Source organism: Talpa europaea, assembly GCF_964194135.1.
Source record: "Talpa europaea genome assembly, chromosome: 8".
NCBI lineage: Eukaryota > Metazoa > Chordata > Mammalia > Eulipotyphla > Talpidae > Talpa > Talpa europaea.
Window position 1 is genome coordinate 122,377,821 of NC_140075.1, and position 22,062 is coordinate 122,399,882.

Below are 22,062 nucleotides of genomic sequence, written 5' to 3' on the forward strand. Positions count from 1 at the left end.
GCTGACAGCTGGCCCTGGGGTGACGTGAGAGGCGGGCTGGGTGGGAGGCTGCGGGGCCCTTCCAGCTTTTCAGTTGGAAGTTCAGAGGCGGACACCGAAAGTGTGGGGCAGGGAGGTGATTGCCTGTGCACCCCACCCCGCAGGGTGATGCCTGCCGTCCTAGGGCCGTGCCTACCTCACCTGCCCCTCAGTGACCGCCCCACAGGGAGCTGACCATGCTGCCAGCCACCGGCACCACAGTCACGTGGGCAGCTACCCGGGGGCCTCATGGACCCCCTCTAGGGTGATGTGCGGGCAGTTGCCGCGGCTGGGCCTCTACCCAGGCCATCCCTCCCACGGGCATCACTCCCCAGGGCGTCCCCTCCTGGACCGTCCTGGAAACTTGGCCCTCGAGAGGGATTCGCATCAGGGGTGGCAGCCTCTGATTCTCCAAGCTCTGACCCTCCAACCCTCCCGGGCTGCCCGCCCCTCCCCGAGCCGCGTCTCCACTGTGGGAGCACAGCTGCCTCCTGCGCACTGCCCACTGTCCTGCCCTGTCACTGTGCCCTGCCGATGGGCAGCTTCTCTGTCTTTGCCTCCCCACCTCGGCCCTGGCCTGCACCCCACGCACCCATGCCTGTACCCAGTTCCCCATCTGGGTCTGAACTGTGTCCCCCCAATTCACATCTTGAGGTCCTGACCCAGGACCTCAGAATGAGACTGGGCTTGGAGGAGCCACTTGAGAGCTCGCGAAAATAGGCCAGTGGACGTCCTTGCCCAACAGGGCCCGTCTCTGTGGGGAGGACACAGGTGAGCTGGGGACAACGCGGGGGACATGTCTATATGCCGGGAGCGAGGCCTCGGCGGGACCTGGGCCTGGGTGGTGCTGCCTGGTGTGCCCACCTCCAGGACTAGGGACAGTCTGTGGCTGTGATGTGGCCCCACATAGCCCTGAGCCCCCTGTGGCCCCCGGCCCCCCAAGTCCTCCATGGCCCCCCAAGATCCCCCTGGTCCCCCTGAACCTCCCACCGCCCCTGCTTGGCTCCCAGCTGGCCCACGGGCTGGGGGCTCCCCCAGGAGGGGCACTAGCAAGGGGCCGCACTGTGGCCTGGCCCGACTGGAATTCAGGATACGTGGACTCGGGGTGGCCCAGGAGGGCCCAACTGTTTTATTGACGTTTAGAAACGACGGCAGAGAGAACCGCAGGACGCGGCCTGGAAGGGAGGAAAGCTGCCCAAGCGGCTGGCGTTTGTGGGCTCCCTGCCCATCCCGGTCGGGGCCCCCCCTCGGGGGTACTGGCTGCTCTGGCTGCAGAGATGGCCGGTGTTCCTGGGAGGCCACGGGCTGGGCCCGCCTGGGGGTCCTGGTCTCTCACGGAGCCCCCGCTCAGCTGAGTCCCTGGGGGTGGCCGGGCTGGCCGGGGAGGGCCGGCCGTGCCTGTGGCCTGTGCACCAGGGCCCCTCCAGAGGCCTGCTGGCTGGCCTTGCCCCCTCCTCGGGTTGCACCCCCTCGGCTCCCGGCGGCCCCAGCCCCAGCCTGCTCCTGGCAGCCTCTGGGAGAGGCCCTCCCAGCGGATGGCGGCCAGGGCTCTCCCTGTTTGGCAGCAGACATTGCCCTGAGGATGGGACAAGGCCCCTGGAGGCGCTGGGCTCTGCAGGGGACCTTGTGGGGCCGACGGACTGACCGGGCAGTGCCACCGAGGGACATGTGTGCCTGGCGTCCAGCAGCCTGGCCATGGCCGGTGGCCGGACCGAGGCCAGAGGGCGTCTCTCAGCTCAGCGCGGGGCCACAGTCGCCGTCCTCTCGGCTCTCGGGGGTGCAGACAGCAGGATGCAGCTCGTGGGGGGGTGACGCCTGGCGGCCGTGGTCAGAGCGGAGCGGCCTAGGCCCCCTGCCCGATCATGTTCCTGTAGTCGGGGACGATGGTCTGCTTGAGCTCCACCACCGATGAGAAGATCCACTTCACCTGTGGGGGGTCAGACACCAGTCCAGCAAGCACCCCGGCGATGGGGGCGGGGACAGCAGAGACAGGGACATGGAGGGGCAGTGGGGGACAGTGGACAGAAGGACACTGGGGACAGGAGGGGACAGTGGGGATGGGGGACTCTGCGGGGGCAGTGGAGGACAGAGGGGACAGTAGGCACAGAGGGGACACTAAAGGGAGAATGGGGGACAGAGGGGACACTAAAGGGGTGGGGGGCTGTGGGGCACAGTGGGACTAGGGCACACTGCAGCTGTGTGGTGGCCGGGTGCCTTGGGGTTCTGGAGGGGTGCCTGGGGGCAACTGGGGGCAACTGGAGGGTACTTGGGGGTGACTAGGGGGCGTGGGGCCCACCTTGAAGAGGGTGACAGCTGCACTGTAGCTCACACTGAGCAGGAACAGGGTGATGAAGATGGACAGGGTGGTCCACAGCCCGTCCAGCTCTTCGTCCTGGGCGTCCTCACAGCTGTCGGTCAGCAGCAGCTCTGGGCAGGGAGGGGTGCTCAGCTGTGCCCTCTGGGCTGGCTGGGGGTGAGCCCTCCTGGGCTGGGGTGGCCCCCAGCTCTCTGTCTTCTCCCCAGGTCTGGCTGGCCTGAGGGCACTCACTCCCTGTCCTCCTCCCACCTGTACTGGGGCCTCCAGGAAGCAGCCCCACCCCGAGGCCAGACCAGGGGCAGGAGGGTCAGCAGAGCCCAGGGGAGGTCAAGGAGGGCCTGGGGAGCCCCTGGGCAGGGCGCAGGGGGGCTCTGTAGTGAGGGGGAGGGAGGCTGAGATCTGCCAGTCAGTGGTCAGTGTGTGGCCAGTGTGTCTGGGGTGAGGGCTAGGCTGGTGCCCAGGGAAGTGTGCCCGACTCCCAATCCTGTGCTCGGGGCCTGGGTGGGGGCCCGTGCAAGGAGCCCTTGTTGGAACAGCAAGTGTGCGACCCTGAGTATGCAACTGTAGGAGTGAAAGGCTGATATCTGCATGTGACATTGCTGAGTGTGTATGTGAGGCTGTGTGGGTCATGAGATCCCAGTGAGTATGCCCTGTGTGTGAGGCTTGCATGTGAGTGACGCCTGGACAGGTATGCAGGGCCCAGAGTGTGAGGGCTGAGTGTGAGCAGGGCCCAGAGTGTGGCTGCTGAGTGTGAGCAGGGCCCAGAGTGTGGCCACTGAGTGTGAGCAGGGGCCAGAGTGTGAGGGCTAAGTGTGAGCAGAGCTCCAAGTGTGGGTGCTGAGTGTGAGCAGGGGCCAGTGTATGGGGGCTGAGTGTGAACAGGGCCCAGAGTGTGGGTGCTCACTGTGCAGGGCCCAGAGTGTGATGGCTGAGTGCGAGCAGGGCCCAGAGTGTGGGAGCTCAGTGTGCAGGGCCCAGAGTGTGAGGGCTGAGTGTGAGCAGGACCCAGAGTGTGAGGGCTGAGTGTAAGCAGGGCCCCGAGTGTGAGGACTGAGTGTGAGCAGGGCCCAGAGTGTGAGGGCTGAGTGTGAGCAGGGGCCAGGGTGTGGTTGATGAGTGTGAACAGGGCCCAGTGTGTGTGGGCTGAGTGTGAGCAGGGGCCAGTGTGTGAAGGCTGAGTGTGAGCAAGGCCCTGAGTGTGGATGCTGAGTGTGAGCAGGGGCCAGTGTGTGAAGGCTGAGTGTGAGCAGGGCCCAGAGTTGGGTGCTGAGTGTGAGCAGGGCCCCGTGTGGGTGCTGAGTGTGAGCAGGGGCCAGTGTGTGTGGGCTGAGTGTGAGCAGTGCCCCGTGTGGGTGCTGAGTGTGAGCAGGGCCCTGAGTGTGGGTGCTGAGTGAGAGCAGGGGCCAGTGTGTGGGTGCTGAGTGTGAACAAGGCCCAGAGTGTGAGGGCTGAGTGTGAGCAGGTCCCCGAGTGTGGGGGCTGAGTGTGAGCAGGGCCCAGTGTGCGGGGCCTGAGTGTGAGCAGGTCCCAGAGTGAGGGTGCTGAGTGTGAGCAAGGCCCTGAGTGTGGGGGCTGAGTGTGAGCAGGTCCCCGAGTGTGGGGTCTGAGTGTGAGCAGGGCCCAGTGTGCAGGGGCTGAGTGTGAGCAGGTCCCAGAGTGTGGGTGCTGAGTGTGAGCAGGGCTCTGAGTGTGGGTGCTGAGTTTGAACAAGGCCCAGAGTGCAGGGGCTGAGTGTGAGCAGGGCCCAGAGTGTGGGGGCTGAGTGTGAGCAGGTCCCAGTGTGTGAAGGCTGAGTGCGAGCAGGGCCCAGAGTGTGGGGGCTGAGTGCGAGCAGGGCCCAGAGTGTGAGGGCTGAGTGTGAGCAGGGCCCAGTGTATGTGGGATGAGTGTGTGCAGGTCCAGTGTGTGTGGGCTGAGTGTGAGCAGGGCCCAGTGTGCGGGGGCTGAGTGTGAGCAGGTCCCAGAGTGTGGGTGCTGAGTGTGAGCAGGGCTCCTAGAGTGGGTGCTGAGTTTGAACAGGGCCCAGTGTGCGGAGGCTGAGTGCGAGCAGGGCCCAGAGTGTGAGGGCTGAGTGCGAGCAGGGTCCAGAGTGTGACAGCTGAGTGTGAGCAGGGCCCAGTGTGGGTGGGCTGAGTGTGAGCAGGGCCCAGTGTGCGGGGGCTGAGTGTTCTGGGCCCAGAGTGTGAGGGCTGATTGTGAGCAGGTCCCAGTGTATGGGGGCTGAGTGTGAGCAGGGTCCAATGTATGTGGGATGAGTGTGCAGGGCCCAGTGTGTATGGGCTGAGTGTGAGCAGGGTCCAGAGCATGTGGGATGAGTGTGCAGGGCCCAGAGTTGAGGGCTGAGTGTGAGCAGGTTTCAGAGTGTGTGTGAGGAGTGTGCTGGGCCCAGTGTATGCGTGATGATGGTGCAGGGCTCAGTTTGTGTGGGCCGAGTGTGAGCAGGGTCCAGAGCGTGTGGGATGAGTGTGAGTAGGGCCCAGTGTATGTGGGATGAGTGTGCAGAGCCCAGCGTGTGAGGGCTGAGTGTGCAGGGCCCAGAGCGTGAGGGCTGAGTGTGAGCAGGGCCCAGTGTGTGGGGGCTGAGTGTGTTCGGGGCCCCAGTCAGGGAGGCTGGAGTGCGAGTGCGTGCACGCTTGTGAGGCTCTTGTGTGTGCACTCGTGCCCGTGTGGACAGGTGGGAGGTCCCCGCTTGCGCACGCACGGGGGAGGCTCTCGCGTGTGCGCGTGTGTGAGGCCGCCCGGCCGGCTGGGCGCGGCGTGTGCGCGTGTGCGCGTGTGCTCCGTGCGCGGGCTCGGCTGCGGCGCCCCCCCCCCGCCCCCCGCCGTGAAGAAGCCGGAGGACAGGCGGTGCGGGCATAGCTTTATTGCGGGCGGGCGCGCGGTCATTTACCGGCAGACTTGGAGATGGTCTTCTCCGTGTAGTGGTTGTGCAGGGCCTCGTGCATGACGGTGCAGGAGAAGGTGTCGCCCGCATTCCACGAGTCTCTGTTCACCCGCAACATGCTGTACTGGAAGAAGTGGCCCTCGCCGTCGTCCTGGGGGGGCGTGGTGTGGAAGCGGTCCTTGGGCACCGGCTGCCCCTTCTGCTGCCACTCCACGTACGTGTCGCCCGGGAAGAAGCCCCTCAGCAGGCAGGTCAGCGTCACCTTGCTCTGGCCCAGCTCCTCCTTGGACGGGGGCAGCGCGTACACCTGCGGCGGCTGGGGGGGGCCTGGGGGGGGCGGCGCGGTCACTCTCCGGCCCGGCCGGCACCCGCGCCCGCGCCCACCCGCCCACCGCGCCCGCCGTGCCCACCTTGGGTCTTGGTGATGGTCTTCTCGACGGGGCTCGGCAGGTCCTTGTTGTTGACCTTGCACTTGAACTCCTTCCCGCCCAGCCAGTCCTTGTGCGCGACGGGCAGCCGGCTGACCACGCGCAGGGTGCTGTTGTGCTCCTCCTCGGACTCCATCTCGAACTCCGTCTTCTCCGCGCCGTCCACGAACCAGTTGAACGTGACCTTGGGGTTGTCAAGGCTCACGTCCACCACCATGCACGTGACCTTGGGCGTGTGGGAGATCTTGAGCGTGTCCTCGGGTGTCGGGGGGAAGATGAAGACGGAAGGCCCCACGTCCGGAGCTGTAGGGACACAGCGGCGTCAGCCCCCGGAGCCCGGCGTGCCCCCCCCCCCGCCCCCCGCCCGCCTGGGTGATCCCCACGGGGCGAGGCCCCTCGACTCACGCGGGCACTTCCCGTTCCCGTTCCCGGATGACTCTGCGAGTGAAAGGGACGGGGTTACTGGGGCCGGGAGACGCCACCCTGGGGGGGCTCGGGTCGGGGCCGCCCCCGCCCCGCAGACCCGCCCCGCGGACCCGACCCGCCCTGGGCTGGGGAGGCCTCCGGCCGCCTCTCCGAGCCCGTCCTCTCACCGATGAGCTTGTCCACCGTGGTGCTGCTGGCCGGGTGGGAGACGCTGCAGGTGTACTTCTGGCTGGGCCAGCTGCTGGCGGGCACGGCCACCATGCTGCTGAGGCTGTAGAGGCCCGAGGCGCGCAGCACGGCCGGGTAGGTGCGGGCAGTTCCGGACAGGGCGCCCCCCTTCCAGGACACGGTGGCCGGCTCAGGGAAGTAGTTGGACACCAGGCAGCCCAGGGCCACCGTGGAGCCGCTCCTGAGCCCGCAGGCGGGGGCCAGCGGGAAGACCTTGGGCGCCGTGGTTTTGGCTGCGGGAGAAGGCGCGTGAGGCCGGGCCCCGCCGGAGGCGCCCTCGTGCCCGGCTGCCCGCCCCGGCCCCTCCCGGCCCCCCGAGGTCCGGGCCGGCGGGACCCCCGGGGCATGGCCGTCCTGCCCGAGTCCCGGGCCCCGCCCTGGCCCGGCCCGGCCCTGCCCCGAGCCCCCTGAGCGGGGCTTCCCGGCGGGGCACGGCCGCCGCCCTCGCCCTCCCGCCCCTGTCCGGGCCCCGCTCTCCCGGGGCGGCCAGCGCTGGGCCCCCGCGCAGACCCCGGGCGCCCGGCAGGGCGCTGCTGCCCACCCCGGAGCCGGGGCCTGCGTCCCTGGGAACGGCCCCGCCCCTTCAGCCCAGCGCCCCGGGAGGGCCCCTGGGGGGCTGCGTCTCCGGCTTCCACCACCTTCCTCTGGGCCGCGCGGGCCCCGGCGGCTCGGCTCTGGCCCCCGCTCCTCCACCCGCCTCCCCGCTGAGCCCCGACGCCCGCGGCGGGGCGGGGGTCACCCACCCAGAGGGGCTGTGCGCCGGGTCCAGCACCACCCAGGATCCTCAGCCGCCTGCCCGCACCCCTCTGAGGGGCACCCCTGCCCTGCTGCCCTGTCTGCATCCGAGTTGCTGGGGAGTCTCCAGCATGTCCTGCCCTCCCGTTACCCCAGAGCGGCTAGCTCTGCCTGCTCCCCCAAGCTCCTGGGGACCCCCGGGCGTGATCAGCCCTCCTGTTACCCCACTGCACCCCTGAACTAGCTCTGCCAGCTCCCCAGAGCTCTGGGGAGCCCCTAGCCTGCTCTGCCCTCCTGTTACTCCTGAACTAACTGGCCCCCCGAATTCCTAGAAGCCACTGGCCTGTTCATTCCTCCTGTTACCCCACTGTACCCTTGAATGACTCTGCCAGCTCCCCTACTCCCCACTAAACTCTGAGCTCTGTGGGAGCCCTGGCCTTCCCTGCCCTCCTGTCACCCCACAGTACCCCTGAACTAGCTCTGCCTGCTCCTCAAGCTCCTGGGGAGCCCCTGCTATGCTCAGTCCTCCTGTTACCCCACCGTACCCCTGAACTAACTCTGCCTGCTCCCCTGAGCTCTGGGGAGCCCCTGGCCGTCCCTGACCTCCTGTTACCTCACTGTAGCCCTGAAGTAGCTCTGCCTGCTTCCCTGAGCTCTTGGGGAACCCCAGGCCTGCTCAGCCCTCCTTTTACCTCACTGTACCCCTGAACTAACTCTGCCTGCTCCCCCGAGCTCCTGGGGGGCCCCTGCATGTTCAGCCCTCCTGAACTAGTTCTGCCTGCTTCCCTGAGCTCTTGAGGAGCCCCTGGCCTGCTAAGCCCCCTGTTACCCTACTGCATCCCTGATCTAGCTCTGCCTGGTCCCCTGAATTCCCAGGGAGCCCCTGGCCTGTTTGGCCTCCTCCTGTTACCCCACTGTACACTTGAATGACTCTGCATGCTCCCCTGGCTCCCCACTGAACTCTGAGCTCTGAGGGAGCCCCTGGCCTTCCCTGCCCTCCTGTTTCCCCAAAATACCCCTAAACTAGCTCTGCCTGCTCCCCTGAGTTCCTTGGGAGCCCCTGGCTTGCTCAGCCCTCCGGTTACCCCACTGTACCCCTGAACTAGCTCTGCTTGCTCCCTTGAGCTCTGGGGGAGCCCCTGGCTTGCTCAGCCCTCCTGTTACCCCACTGTACCCTTGAACTAGCTCTGCTGGCTCCTGTGAGCTCTGGGGGAGCCCCTGGCTTTCCCTGCCCTCCTGTTACCCCACTGTACCCCTGAACTAGCTCTGATGCTCTGCCGGGCTCCTGGGAAGTTCCTGGCCTGCTCAGCCATCTTGTTACCCCACTGTACCCCTGAACTAGCTATGCTTGCTCCCCTATTTCTGGGGAGGCTCCTGGTCTTCCTTGCCCTCCCGTTACCCCACTGTACCCCTGAACTAGCTATTCTTGCTCCCCTGAGCTCTGGGGGAGCCCCTGGCTTGCTCAGCCCTCCTGTTACCCTGATATACCCCAAAACTAGCTCTGTCGGCTCCCCTGAGCTCTGGGGAGCCCCTGGCCTTCCCCGCCCTCCTGTTACCCCACTGTACCCCTGAACTAGCTCTGCCGGCTCCTGGAGCTCTGGGGGAGCCCCTGGCCTTCCCTGCCCTCCTGTTACCCTCCTGTACCCATGACCTAGCTCTGCTTGCTCCCCTCAGCTTTGGGGAGCTCCTGGCCTTCCCTGGCCTCCTTTTACCCCACTGTACCCCTGAACTAGCTCTGATGCTGCCCCGGGCTCCTGGGAAGCCCCTGGCCTGCTCAGCCCTCCTGTTACCCCAATATACCCTGAAACTAGCTGTCTGCTCCCCTGAGCTCTGGGGAGCCCCTCGCCTTCCCTGCCCTCCTGTTACCCCACTGTACCCCTGAATTAGCTCTGCCTGCTCATCTGAGCTCCTGGGAAGCCCCTGGCTTGCTCAGCCCTCCTGTTACCCCACTGTACCCCTGAACTAGCTCTGCCTGCTCCCCTGAGCTCCTTGAAAGTCCCTGGCCTGCTCAGCCCTCCTGTTACACCACTGTACCCCTGAGCTAGCTCTACTTGCTCCCCTGAGCTCTGGGGAGCCCCTGGCCTTCCCTGCCCTCTGTTACCCCACTATACCTCTGAACTAGCTCTGCCAGCTCCTGTGAGCTCTGGGGGAGCCCCTGGTTTTCCCTGCCCTCCTTTTACCCCACTGTATACCTGAACTAGCTCTGCCTGCTCGTCTGAGCTCTGGGGAGCCCCTGGTTTTCTCTGCCCTCCTGTTACCCCACTATACCACTGAACTAGCTCTGCTTGCTCCCCTGAGCTCTGGGGAGTCCCTGGCTTGCTCAGCCCTCCTGTTACCCCACTGTACCCCTGAACTAGCTCTGCCTGCTCCCCTGAGCTCCTGAGAAGCCCCTGGCCTGCTCAGCCCTCCTGTTACCCCACTGTACCCCTGAACTAGCTCTGCCTGCTTGCCTGAGCTCCTGGGAAGCCCCTGGCTTGCTCAGCCCTCCTGTTACACCACTGTACCCCTGAACTAGCTCTGCATGCTCCCCTGAGCTCCTGAGAAGCCCCTGGCCTGCTCAGCCCTCCTGTTACCCCACTGTACCCCTGAGCTAGCTCTGCTTGCTCCCCTGAGCTCTGGGGGAGCTCCTGGTTTTCCTGCCTAGCTGTTACCCCACTGTACCCCAGAACTAGCTCTGCCTGCTTGCCTGAGCTCCTGGGAAGCCCCTGGCTTGCTCAGCCCTCCTGTTACCCCACTGTACCCCTGAACTAGCTCTGCCTGCTCCCCTGAGCTCCTTGAAAGTCCCTGGCTTGCTCAGCCCTCCTGTTACCCCACTGTACCCCTGAACTAGCTCTGCATGCTCCCCTGAGCTCCTGAGAACCCCTGGCCTGCTCAGCCCTCCTGTTACCCCACTGTACCCCTGAACGAGCTCTGCATGCTCCCCTGCTCCTGAGAAGCCCCTGGCTTGCTCAGCCCTCCTGTTACCCCACTGTGCCCCTGAACTAGCTCTGCCTGCTTGCCTGAACTCCTGGGAAGCCCCTGGCTTGCTCAGCCCTCCTGTTACCCCACTGTACCCCTGAACTAGCTCTGCCTGCTCCCCTGAGCTCCTTGAAAGCCCCTGGCTTGCTCAGCCCTCCTGTTACCCCACTGTACCCCTGAACTAGCTCTGCATGCTCCCCTGAGCTCCTGAGAACCCCTGGCCTGCTCAGCCCTCCTGTTACCCCACTGTACCCCTGAACTAGCTCTGCATGCTCCCCTGCTCCTGAGAAGCCCCTGGCTTGCTCAGCCCTCCTGTTACCCCACTGTATACCTGAACTAGCTCTGCGTGCTCCCCTGAGCTCCTGAGAAGCCCCTGGCCTGCTCAGCCCTCCTGTTACCCCACTGTACCCCTGAGCTAGCTCTGCTTGCTCCCCTGAGCTCTGGGGGAGCTCCTGGTTTTCCTGCCTAGCTGTTACCCCACTGTACCCCAGAACTAGCTCTGCCTGCTTGCCTGAGCTCCTGGGAAGCCCCTGGCTTGCTCAGCCCTCCTGTTACCCCACTGTACCCCTGAACTAGCTCTGCCTGCTTGCCTGAGCTCCTGGGAAGCCCCTGGCTTGCTCAGCCCTCCTGTTACCCCACTGTACCCCTGAACTAGCTCTGCTTGCTCCCCTGAGCTCTGGGGAGCCCCTGGCCTTCCCTGCTCTCCTGTTACCCCACTGTACCCCTGAACTAGCTCAGCCTGCTTGCCTGAGCTCCTGGGAAGCCCCTGGCTTGCTCAGCCCTCCTGTTACCCCACTATACCACTGAACTAGCTCTGCATGCTCCCCTGAGCTCCTGAGAAGCCCCTGGCCTGCTCAGCCCTCCTGTTACCCCACTGTACCCCTGAACTAGCTCTGCTTGCACCCCTGTGCTCTGGGGAGCCCCTGGCTTGCTCAGCTCTCCTGTTACCCCACTGTACCCCTGAACTAGCTCTGCCTGCTTCCCTGAGCTCCATGAAAGTCCCTGGCCTGCTCAGCCCTCCTGTTACCCCACTGTACCCCTGAGCTAGCTCTGCTTGCTCCCCTGAGCTCTGGGGAGCCCCTGGCCTTCTCTGCCCTTCTGTTACCCTACTGTACCCCTCAACTAGCGCTGCCTGCTCCCCTGAACTCCTTGGAAGTCCCTGGCCTGCTCAACCCTCCTGTTACCCCACTGTACCCCTGAACTAGCTCTGCATGCTCCCCAAGCTCCTGAGAAGCCCCTGGCTTGCTCAGCCCTCCTGTTACCCCACCGTACCCCTGAACTAGCTCTGCCTGCTTGCCTGAGCTCCTGGGAAGCCCCTGGCTTACTCAGCTCTCCTGTTACCCCACTGTACCCCTGAACTAGCTCTGCTTGCTCCCCTGAGCTCTGGCGAGCCCCTGGCCTTCCCTACTCTCCTGTTACCCCACTGTACCCCTGAACTAGCTCTGCATGCCCCCCAAGCTCCTCGGAAGCCCCTGGCTTGCTCAGCCCTCCTGTTGCCCCACTGTACCCCTGAACTAGCTCTGCCTGCTCCCCAAGCTCCGGGTGAGCCCCTGCCTTCCTCTTACCCCACTGTACCCCTGAACTAGCTCTGCCTGTCTGCCCTCCTGTTACCCCACTGTACCCCTGAACTAGCTGTGCCTGCCTGCTCCCCTGAGCTGCAGGAGAGCTCCTGAGCTGCCCTGAGCTCTTGTTACTCCACTGTACCCCTGAACTAGCTGCCTGCTCTCCAAGCTCCTGGGAACCCCTGGCCTGCCCTCCTGTTACCCCACTCTACCCCTAAACAGCTCAGTCTGTTCCCCTGAATCTGGGGAGCCCCATGTCTATCCTCTGTTCCCAGCTGCCCTTGTACCCTTATATAATCTCTGCCAGCTCCCCTGGGCTCTGGAGGTGACCCTGCCCTCCTGTCCCCGCTGCCCCTTGTCCAGGCCCAGCCGGGCCCCCCGCCCCCCGCAAGCCTCTCTGTGCACTGGTCAGTGCGCATGGGGGTGTGTGGGCCCCTGGCCCCTGACCCCTCGGGCCTCCCGCCCACCGGCCCTCCCAGAGTAGCTCCTGCTCCAGGCCCCTCCCCTCGCTCGGAGCCCCGTTTGAGTCCCCCCAGTCTGGGGGTCAGTGCCTTGACCCCAGCCTCTGGCCCCAACCTGTGCCGTCTGGGCCCAGCACTGGGCCCCCCTCGACTCCCACTCACCTGCCGCCCTGGCTCGGGGGCCTGGGCTGGGGCGGGCGTGGGGGCACCTCGCCCGTTGCAGCCCCGTCCTGTCCTCCTCGGGTGGCCAGGCTGTCCCTCTGCGTGGCCCATGGCGGCCCTGCCCTGGCCCCGGCTCCGCGGAGCCTCTGTCCCCTGCCCCCCACAGCCCTCGCCGTGGGCGGCACCTGCCTGGTGCCCGGGGCCGAGGTGTGAACCCCTTGGGCCCTGCAGGACTAAGACGGGGATTGAAACCGGGGGCACCGGCTCAAGTTCCCCTTTCTCATGGTGGTTTCTGGCTCGGGGCGTGGGGGGAGTCCAGGGCCTCAGGTGCGCGCATGGGGCACACCAGGGGGTGCCCGGGGAGGGGTCACGTGCTGCCTGCCCCAGCCCCCATCTGGGTGGTGCCCGCTCGGCCCCAATGGCACCGGCCCGGCCGGGCGTGGGGGTGCGCAGGCCGCTGGCCGCCTCCCCGGTTCGCCAGCTCCGCCCACGGCCTCCCGTTGGGCACAGACGAGCTCTGGGGCTCGGGGGGGGGGCTCGGGGGTCACAGGGCGTGTGGGCTGAGACCCCACTGGCCGCCAGGAGGCGTGTCCTGTCCAGGTCCCCGGGCGGGCGGCCGCCTGGTCAGCCGGGACCGCGTCCTCTCTGGCGGGCCGGAGAGGCGGGAGCGCCTCGGCCCGCGCCCGGGATTTTGGTTTCCTCCAGCCCTTCGGGGTTCTGCCGCAAAGCCGCTGAATCGCGTGTGCGAGCTTCTCCCCCCGCTGCCCGGGGGCCCAGCGTGGCCAGCGCCGCCGCTCCAGCCTGTCCTGCCGCCACCGGTCCGGGTTCGGTGCCACCCCACTCGGGCAACACGTCCAGGCCACCGATGACTGGAACTGGCCGCGGGCCCCCGGGCTGGTCCGGAACCCGCTTTGGCAGGAGCGCTCTGCAGCCCCCGCGGCCGGCGTCCCGGCACCCGGACCCGGGCACGCCCGCCCGCTCCTCCGAGTCCCTTCCCTCCTCGCCGGGTTCAAACGCGGCCACCCGCGCCTGCCGTCACGGGCTCCGTCCCATGACCGAGCCACGGGCACAGGCCGTCAGGGACGGTGGGCCTCGGTGTCCCCGCGGGCTGGGCTCGGCCCCCGCGGGCCTGCTGCCTCCCCGTGAGCCCCTGCAGTGGGCTCAGCCCCCTGGACGGTCCCCGGCGGCCGCTGCGCCATCTGTCAGCAGCGGCCACCGGCTGCCCTGTCCATACTCACGGCTCCGTCCCCCCTTGTCCTGGGGCTGGCCGGGACTCCCGGACGGGAGACGAGTGTGCGCTTGGAGGGTCTGGCCTCGGCCCTTGTGAGGAGAGCCTCTCCCCCGGAGCAGTTTGCTCGCGAGGCTCGCCCTCGCCCACCCGCCCGGCCACGCCGACGCGCTCTCTCCGCTGTCCGTGCCTCTGGCGGGCGTCGCCATCCACACGTAGGCCAGGCCCCACCCGGACGCACCGCGCTGACTGCCCAGGGGCCAGGCCACGGCCGGACTCGCCCGCACGGGCTTGGGGCAGCCGGCTGCTGGAGTGACCTGCCGAGGGCGTTCCGGGAATAAAGCCGCGCCAGGGAGCAGAGAGGGACCTTGAGGGGAGGAGTCCGGGGGTGCGGGGAGCCCAGGCCCGTCGTCCAAGGGGAGGGCCCAGGGACCGGAGGGCGCGTCAGACCCAACGGAAAGGGCAGGAGGCGCGGGAGGAAGGGGCATCCGAGGTGCAGGGGGCAGCCGCCTGCCCGGCTGCCGGTGCCCCGTCCCGCGGGCGGGCGTGTTGAGCCGGCTCGGGGAAGGCCTGTCCCGGAGGCGCCCAGCACAGCTTAGAGGGGACGTGGCGGCCCGCTGGAGATGCTTGGTGACCAGAGTAGACGAGCAGGCGCCCAGCCCCGCCAGGCTGTGTGGGCCAGGGCCAGCCTGCTTGCCGACGCGGGGCTTGTGCACTTCTGCTCCCGCGCCGAGGGCAGTGTGAGGCTGGGCCTGACAGGCGATGCTGTGGCTGCTGCCCGCAGGGTCTCAGCAGGTCCAGCGGGGGTGGGGCAGGGAGCCACGTGGAGCTGGCTGGCGGTGGGCACCATGTGGGAGCACCGATGGTCAACCTGGAGCCTTCACCTGCCATCCGGTGCGGGACTTGCCAGAACTACCACTGGCATGATTTGTGGGCCCAAAGGGAGCCGTGGATGAGGCTTGTGTGTTCCTCACAGCGCCATGACCCCCAGAGCAAGGGGCCCCAGGGAGCAGCACATCCAGGCTGGTGTGGGCTGCGGTGCCTGGAGGGAGAAGCGGGCGGCGCGCAAGGAGCACAGCTGTGCACATGGGAGGACCAGCTCCAGGCGCCAGGAGGCGGGCGAGGAGCACTGCAGCGCGCGGGGTCCAGGCCACGAGAAGGCCTCAGGGAGAGGTGGGAGCGCCCAAGGCCTCTCCCCCAGGATGATGGGCAGGTGTCCCAGAAGGTGATGTCCGCAGAGCTCGGCAGTGGACGGTGAGAGATGACAGACCAAACCGGGATCTCAAATGGACATTCTTCGGTAAAGAAAATAATAGAATAAATTTCTTGACTAAGCCAAAAAAAAAGTAAAAAAAAGAAAGAAAGAAAGGAAAGAGAAGAAAGGAAGAGCAGCAGGGCAAGAAAGAAAGGAGCAGGAGAAATATTTTCAGGAACAAGGCTGGAAATCCTCCAGAATTAGTGGCAGGCACCGGACCACAGACCCGGGAGCCAGGGAGAGGCGGGCCCCATGGCGACCCCTGGGAGGTCACGACCCCCGGGGGGTCAGACGAAAGGAAAGGCTGAGTGCAGCAGAGAGAGCCCGCGCGGGGTGAGGTGGAGGCCGCAGCGCGCCCGGAGCCCGGGGCGCAGGGAGAGGAGAGTGCCTGGTCGCCAGGCCGTGGCCCGGATTCCGTACCCAGCACAACTATCCCTTAAACGTGAGGGCAGCAAACTTCCCCGGGGAAACTAAGCAGGCCGGGCCGTTTGTTGCCAGCGACCTGCCCCCCGCAAGGAGGGCCTTAGGGCGCTCCCCAGGGAGGGAGAATGACACAGGAGGGAAAGCGAGGCCCACACCGGGGGAGGGGGAGGCGCCCCGGAGGAGCAGAGGGAAGGCCAGGCGGGCGCTTGATGTGTCCACCCTGCAGCTAGTCTGCCGCACCAGGTGTCCTGGGGGGCATGGGGAGCGGAGAGGTGGGGGGGAGGGGGAGGGGGGAGCGTGGGGGTGCGGCGGGAAGTGTGGGAGCCGAGGCCGCCGTGAGCCCCAGCTCTTCCGTGTCTTTGCCTTCACTGTTCTTTGCGGTGACCGTCCTGTGCCGCTCCGCGCCGACAGGGCAGCGGGGAAGGAGCCTCTCGGGGCAGGAGTCCGGGGCAGGGTCTCTCCGCGCTGACCACGGCGCGTGCAGGAGCGGCCGCAGGTGTGGGGGGGCAGCAGCAGCACCGAGACTTTCCTTGACGTTCTCCCTGTTTCCCGCCGGGGCTGGGCCAGCTGGCGACGCGGCCCGCTCGTGTGCATCCCCGCTGCCCGCGGCCGTCCTCACCTTTCATTTTCTGTCTGATTCTAAAGAGGAACGCGCTGCCCTTGGAGCTGGGCTGCGCCTGCCTGTGGATCCCGCTCGGCTTCTGGACGCGGACTCCGAGGGTCCGTTCTCACCCCGCCGCCCTCGTCCTAAGGACTCAGGGAAGAGCTGGGGAGGGGAGGGGCGGGGAGGGGGAAGGGGCAGGAAGGAGGGGTGGGGGGGTGGCAGGGGGTGGGTGCTGCAGCCCTGCACCTGCAGACTCGGGGAGCAGCGCCCCGGATCTGGACGCCCGGGCGTGAGCGGCCTGCCCGCTGGCTGTCGCCCCAGGTGCCCGGCTGCGGCCCGTGCGGCTCTGAGGGGAGGTGCCAGGAGCCGGGGCCTGGGCCTGACTGGGATTCCTGGGCACAGCAAGCCGGGACCCTACAGGGAGGACAGGCTCCTGGGGGGGTGTTTTGATGTGAATTTTGTGTCCACATGACCCGACTCTGCCCCTGCCCCTCGCTGTGGCTCCGAACACGAGGCACCCGACAGTGACCCCGTGCGCCGGCCCCTCCCTGCTCTCTTGGGAGCGTGTGTGCCTTGCTGCGGGGACCTCACCCCTGCGTCCTTGCGCCCTGGCGGGCCGAGCCAGGGTACCTGCCGTCTGCGCTGCCAGCTTGGTCCTGCCGAGCGGCCTTGTCTTTGCCGTGGAAGCAGAGACGCAAGGGATAGCTCGCCGCCTGGAGCCTCTGACGCGCGGCTCGGTGCGGAGCTGCTTTCCAGACGTGATGGTCTCCGCGCCCCTTCCTACAGCTTTTCGTTCTGTGCAACTGGAACTTGTGGAGCGGCCGCCCCGGCCCGCAAAGCACCTGCTCTCTGTCTCTGGCTGTGAGGCCCGGCCCGCCTCCCAGGGCTGCAGCGGTGAGGCCTCCAGGGCCTCCAGCGCATCAGCATTGCTCCCTTCAGGGGCCCTTGCGCTGTCCCAGTGCCTGCCCTGCTCGCCCACCCCGTCGAGGGCGCGGCCGGACGGCTGTGAGCGGGGCAGTGAGCGGTCCCCGCCCGCCCCACCTGGGCGTCTGTGTCTGCTGTTGCGCCTTAGGAGTCGGCTTTGCGTGGGACGTCGTCGCCCCACGGAGGAGCAGGTGGCCCTGCGGGCGCCGTCCCAGCAGAGGGCGAGGCTTCGCGCTCGGACTGTCCACTTTTCTTCTGTCGCCTGCGCTGTTGGAGTCGGAGCCAGAAGTCACTGCCCGGCCACAGTGATGTTCATCCTGTATTTTCTTCTGAGAGTTTTGTCTCACGTGTAGGTGTTTGCGTTATTGCGCATAGTTTAGACACGCGTGTGGCCCTTCAGCTCGCCGGCACCGTCTGTGGAGATCATCGCCCGTGCCCATGACCGGGAGCCGGGCGCACAGGGCACTTGCAGACCCTGATTCTGCTCCACTGGCCTGTCCACTGGCCTGGTCCACTGGTCTGTGGTGGCCTTGGTGCTGGTGCCACGATGTTTTGGTGACTTTGACATGGTAAGTTCTGGGGTTCGAAGCGCGAGCCCTCCAGCTTTGGACATCTTTCACCTGATTGTTTTGGCTGTTTGGGGGCCTTGAGATTCCAAATGAATTTCTGGATCTATTTTTCTGTTTCTGAAAAAAAAAAAAAATCTCATTTTTCCATCTCTGTGGGTGGCGTGACGCTTTCACCACGTCAAGTCCTCCAGCCCCAGCACAGCGTGGACGTCCATTTTCTTTCATTCCTTTCAGCATTTTGGGTGGTTTTCATTGTGCAAGTCTTTCTCCTTTTTCATCAATTCCTAAGTATTTATTCTTTTTGATGCTGGTACAAACGGGAATGTTCTCGTGGCTTCTTGTTCAGACTGCCCTTTGCTAGTGCCTAGAACAGCAGCTGGCGCTGCGCCCTCTACCTAGCTGAATTCACGATTTCTAGCAGTTTTTTTTTTTCTGTGTGGAATCTCTAGGGTTTTCTACGTATGAGATCGTATCATCTGCCGACAGAGATGAATTTACTTCTTCCTGCCCGATCTGGATGCCTTTTACTTCTCGTTCTGGCGGCCCCTGGCTGGGGCTTCCAGGCCACTTTTCAAGAGCAGTGATGAACGCAGGCGCCTTTGCCTCCCTCCTGCTGTTAGAAGAAAAGCTGCTTTTACAGCTGAGTGCGACGTTTGCTGTGGATTTCTCAGACATGGCTTTTGTGGTGTTGGGTTTTCTTCTTTGCCTACTTATTTAAGTTTTTTAAAATCCAAAAGGTGTTGAATTCTGTCAAATGTTTTTTGTGCACCATCCATGAGGGTGATGTGTCCTACTGATCACTGTCTGTGTGTCGAACCGTCCTTGCACTCCAGCAATGAACCCTACTTGGTCACGGTGTGTGAGCCCCTTAATGTGCCCTGGATTTGCTCAGCCAGGGTTCTGTGGAGGCCTTTGCATGACTGTTCACACGGGCCACCGGCCAGTGGTCTCTCCTGACTTCAGCTTGGGATGACCTGGCTCACATAAGTCAGACGTGCCCCTTCTTCTTCAACCTTTGGGAAAAGTTCAAGGATTGGGATTAGTCCTCTGAAAACATCCGACAGAATTCAAATTCACTGAGACCATTACGTCCTGGGCTTCTGTTGGGCAGATTGTGACCACTGACCCAATTGCTTGTTGTGGCTCTGCTTAGATTTTGTACTTCTTCACAATTAGGCCTGGTAGACTTTGTGTTTCTAGGAATTTTTCTATTTCATCTAGTTTATCTGATTTGCTGGCACACATATTGGTTATAGCCACTCATAATCCTTCCTATTTCTTTTTCTTTTTTTTTTTAAAGATTTATTTATTTATACAAGAGCTGGGGTACAGGCCAGAGATGCGGGGGGTGACAGTGTGCACCAGAGCCAGAGCGGGGAGCAGAACAGGCAGACTGATGAAATACACTGCTGAGGGGAGCAGCGGGCTAGCCAGGAGAGGTCTGCTGCGCCATGTGGGATTCTCGCCAGCTGGCGGGGATTGAACCCATGCTGCAGAGGCTGCGGGCAGCTTCACAGTGCAGCGCCACCAGGGAGGCCCCAGCCTTCCTATTTCTGTAAAACCAGTAATAATGGCCCCACTTTCCTTTCTTAGACCACTGGCCAAAACCTTGTCAATTTTGTTCATCTTTTTTGAAGAGCCAATTTTTAATTTCGTGGACTTTATTCCCCCCCTCTATTTCACCTCGCTCTGCTCTAATCTTATTATCTCCTTTCTTCTCCTAGCTTTGGGCCTAGGTTCTACTTCTTTGCTAGTTCCTTCTGTTGTACAGTTAGGTTGTTGATTTGACATCTTTTGCTTCGATAGCATTTATGGCTATCACATTTCCCTCTTTAGACTGTGTTTGCTGATTGGGTGTGATGTGTTTGTGTTCATGCATCTCTAAGTCTTTTCTAAATTCTGCTACAACCCATTGGTTGGTTGAATGTGTTACGTTTCACAAATCTGTGAATTTTCCAGATTTACCCTGTTATTGATTTGTAACTGCATCCCGTCGTGGTTGGGGAAGGTTCTGTATATGACACCTATCTTTTAACATCCATCAACTTGTCGCCTACCCTACGGCCATCCTGGAACGTGTCCCGTGTGCAGTTGAGAAGAATGTGTGTGCCCTTGTTGGGCAGAGTGCTGTGCGCGTGTGCAATTGGGTCACGGTTGCTCAAGTCCTGTGTTTCCTTGATTATCTCCTGTCTGATTTTCTTTCCATTGTTGTGAGCAGGGGAGTGATGTCTTCAGCTATTACTATAGGACAGTCCATTTCCCCCTTCAGTTCTGCCAGTTTTTTCATCATATATTTTTCTGTTCTGCCACTAGGCGTGCAGGTGTTTGTAGCTGCTATGTCCTCATGCTATACTGGATCTTTTATTAGTGTACAATGTCCTTCTGGGTCTCAGAAACTCGTTTTATTTAAAATCCATTTTAGGGCCTCCGTGGTGGTGCAGGGGGTAAAGTCTCAGTGCTATCAACTTATCACCAGCCACTGTGGCCTAAGTTTGACCCCCAGCCAGGGAGTGACCCATAGGGTGCAGCAGACATCTCCCATCTCCCCGCTGCTCCCCTCAGTAGTGGATCTCAGTGGATCCGCGTGTTCTGCAGATCTGGTGAATCCTTTCTCTGGTGAATCCTCTCACACCCACCCCTGCACCTCTGGCCTACACCCTAGTTCTTGTATGCATAAATAAATTAAAAAATTTTAAAAATCCATTTTCTATGATATAAGTGTAAACACCCCTGCTCTCTATTAGTTACGATTTGCATGGAATGTCTTTTCTATTTGGATCTCAAGTGAGTCTCTTAAAAAAAAGGCATATAGTCAGGCCTTGTAGCTTCACTCACTATCATTCTCTGCCTTTTTACTGCACAGTTTAACCCACTTATCTTTAAAGTACTGATAAGAGACCTTCATCAGCCTTTGTGCTGTTTGTTTTCTATATACCCTATAACTTTTACATTTGTTGCGTTACTGTTTAGTTTTGTGTTTAGTTGATTTTTTGTGGTGATTAGTGATTAGTGATTAGATTTTGTGATTAGTTGGTTTTTTTTCCTTTCTCATTTCTTTTGTGATTGTTTTGTAGCTATTTTCTTTGTGGTTGCCAGGGGCATTGTAATCAAGGCCTAAAATCATAACATGGGAATTTAAATGTACCCCAGCTCCTCAGTCCTTACTCTGCTCCTATGTCTGCATCTCCATCCCTTTTTGTTGCTGATGTCACAAAATTACAGATTTATAGATCTTATGCTAAGGCACAGACGGATAATTCTTCTGAATGCATTAGTCTCAAGTTATGTGGAAAACAACATTTGAAATTTATAAGCCATAAATACAATAATACTTGCTTTTAGGCTAATCATCAAAAATTACCAGACTAGGCAGAGAACAAGTAAGGCGCTGCCCTCCCTGCATGGTCCCCTGGATCTCACCCTACCGTGCGTCTGGCGCGCATCTGCGGTGCTGGGGTTTAGTTCTCCTTTGGCACTGATTTCTTGTCTGGTGGTCCTCCTTCTAGCCTGCAGGATGCTTTTGACAACCACCACCTGGGGGTCCCTGCATCCTGAGAGGGCCGTGGGGCAGCCGACCCTTCAGGGACTGGACCAGGCCGGCCCACAGCCACGCTCCCAGCCCAGGCCTGTGGCACCTGAGGGCCACACCATGGACACTGGCTGCTTCTGGAAGTGAAGTTCTGCGTGTGGTCACACAAGACACCAGTCCTCGCCGCCAAAGCCCAGCAGCTCCCCTGTCCCCTCCCCTGGCTGCTTGTCGCTTCTGACTATGTTCAAGAGTTCTGGAAAAGCCGCTCTTGCCCATCTTGTGGGCTTGGCCGCTGCACGAGTGCCTGGGGCCTGCAGAGCACCTGGGGCCTCCCCAGCCCTTCACGTCGAGTACAAACCCTGCATTCTGGGTGCCAGTCCATGCCGTCCGCAGGTCTTCAGCTCCCCAGTTTCCTGTGGACGGAGCTTTGGCCCAGCTGCTCTTCCTCCCCGGGAACACTCACTGATTCTGTCATCTTTGCAGATGATGCCATCAGCCCCACACAGGGCGCCTGTAGCCTGCTCATGCCTTGGTGTCCGCGGCTTCCTGACCCTGCGGCTCTTCCACGCTGAGCCCCGCCTCCTGGCCAGCTCCACCTGGGCTCCATTTCCTCCTGCCTGAGGTCCCGCTGGGGCGGGTGAAGTGTGCCGCCCATACCACATCTCATATTTCTTTTTTTTTTTTTTTAAAGATTTTTTTTTTTTTAATAGAGGCATGTTTTTCTTTATTTGTTTGCTTGTTTGTTTTTGTTTTGTTTATACATGCACTGGGTACAGTCAGAGGCGCGGGAGGGTGAGAGAATTCACCAGAGCCAGAGCGGGGAGCAGAGCAGGCAGAAGGACCGAAGTACACTGCTGAGGGGAGCAGCGGGCGGCAGGAGAGGTCTGCGCACCATGTGGGACCCTCCTCCGGTGGCCGAGGAGCAGCCAGGGATTGAACCGGCGCCGCAGAGGCCGCAGGCAGCTTCGCAACCCAGCGCTCTAACGCTGCGCCACCGGGGAGGCCCCACATCTCATATTTCTGCAAGCCTCTCTTCGCCTCCAGGAACGAGCTTCTTGGATACAAACCTGCGGAGAAGTTGCCAGGCCAGCGCCGACACCCCGTCCTGAGGGGACGCCCCACAGACCACCCCTCGGGCCAGGACGGTGCGCACACCGCCGTGGACGCACCCCTAGGCTGCGAGGGCCCTGGCCCGAGGCCCCGCCTGCAACCCAGGCCCTCCCCTCTGCCCTGGGCCTGCGGAGGCCGCGGCGGCTGTGGGACTCGGGCTGGTCTGGTTTCTGTGGCCAGACTGCAGGGTCGGCTGCAGCGCCGGCTTTGCTCGCTGCGGCCGATCCTCGTACCAGACCAT

The 22,062-nt window shown here is 63.0% G+C and overlaps 1 gene segment (V, D, J or C); it reads right to left on the reverse strand.

The window, feature by feature from the left end:
• Positions 1-1,208: 1,208 nt before the first annotated feature.
• Positions 1,209-22,062, reverse strand: LOC311175480 (immunoglobulin heavy constant gamma 2-like). The segment is given in 8 exons: positions 21,948-22,062; positions 20,608-20,733; positions 6,241-6,534; positions 6,053-6,085; positions 5,630-5,950; positions 5,226-5,546; positions 2,315-2,445; positions 1,209-1,945 (listed from the first exon to the last, which is right to left on the reverse strand).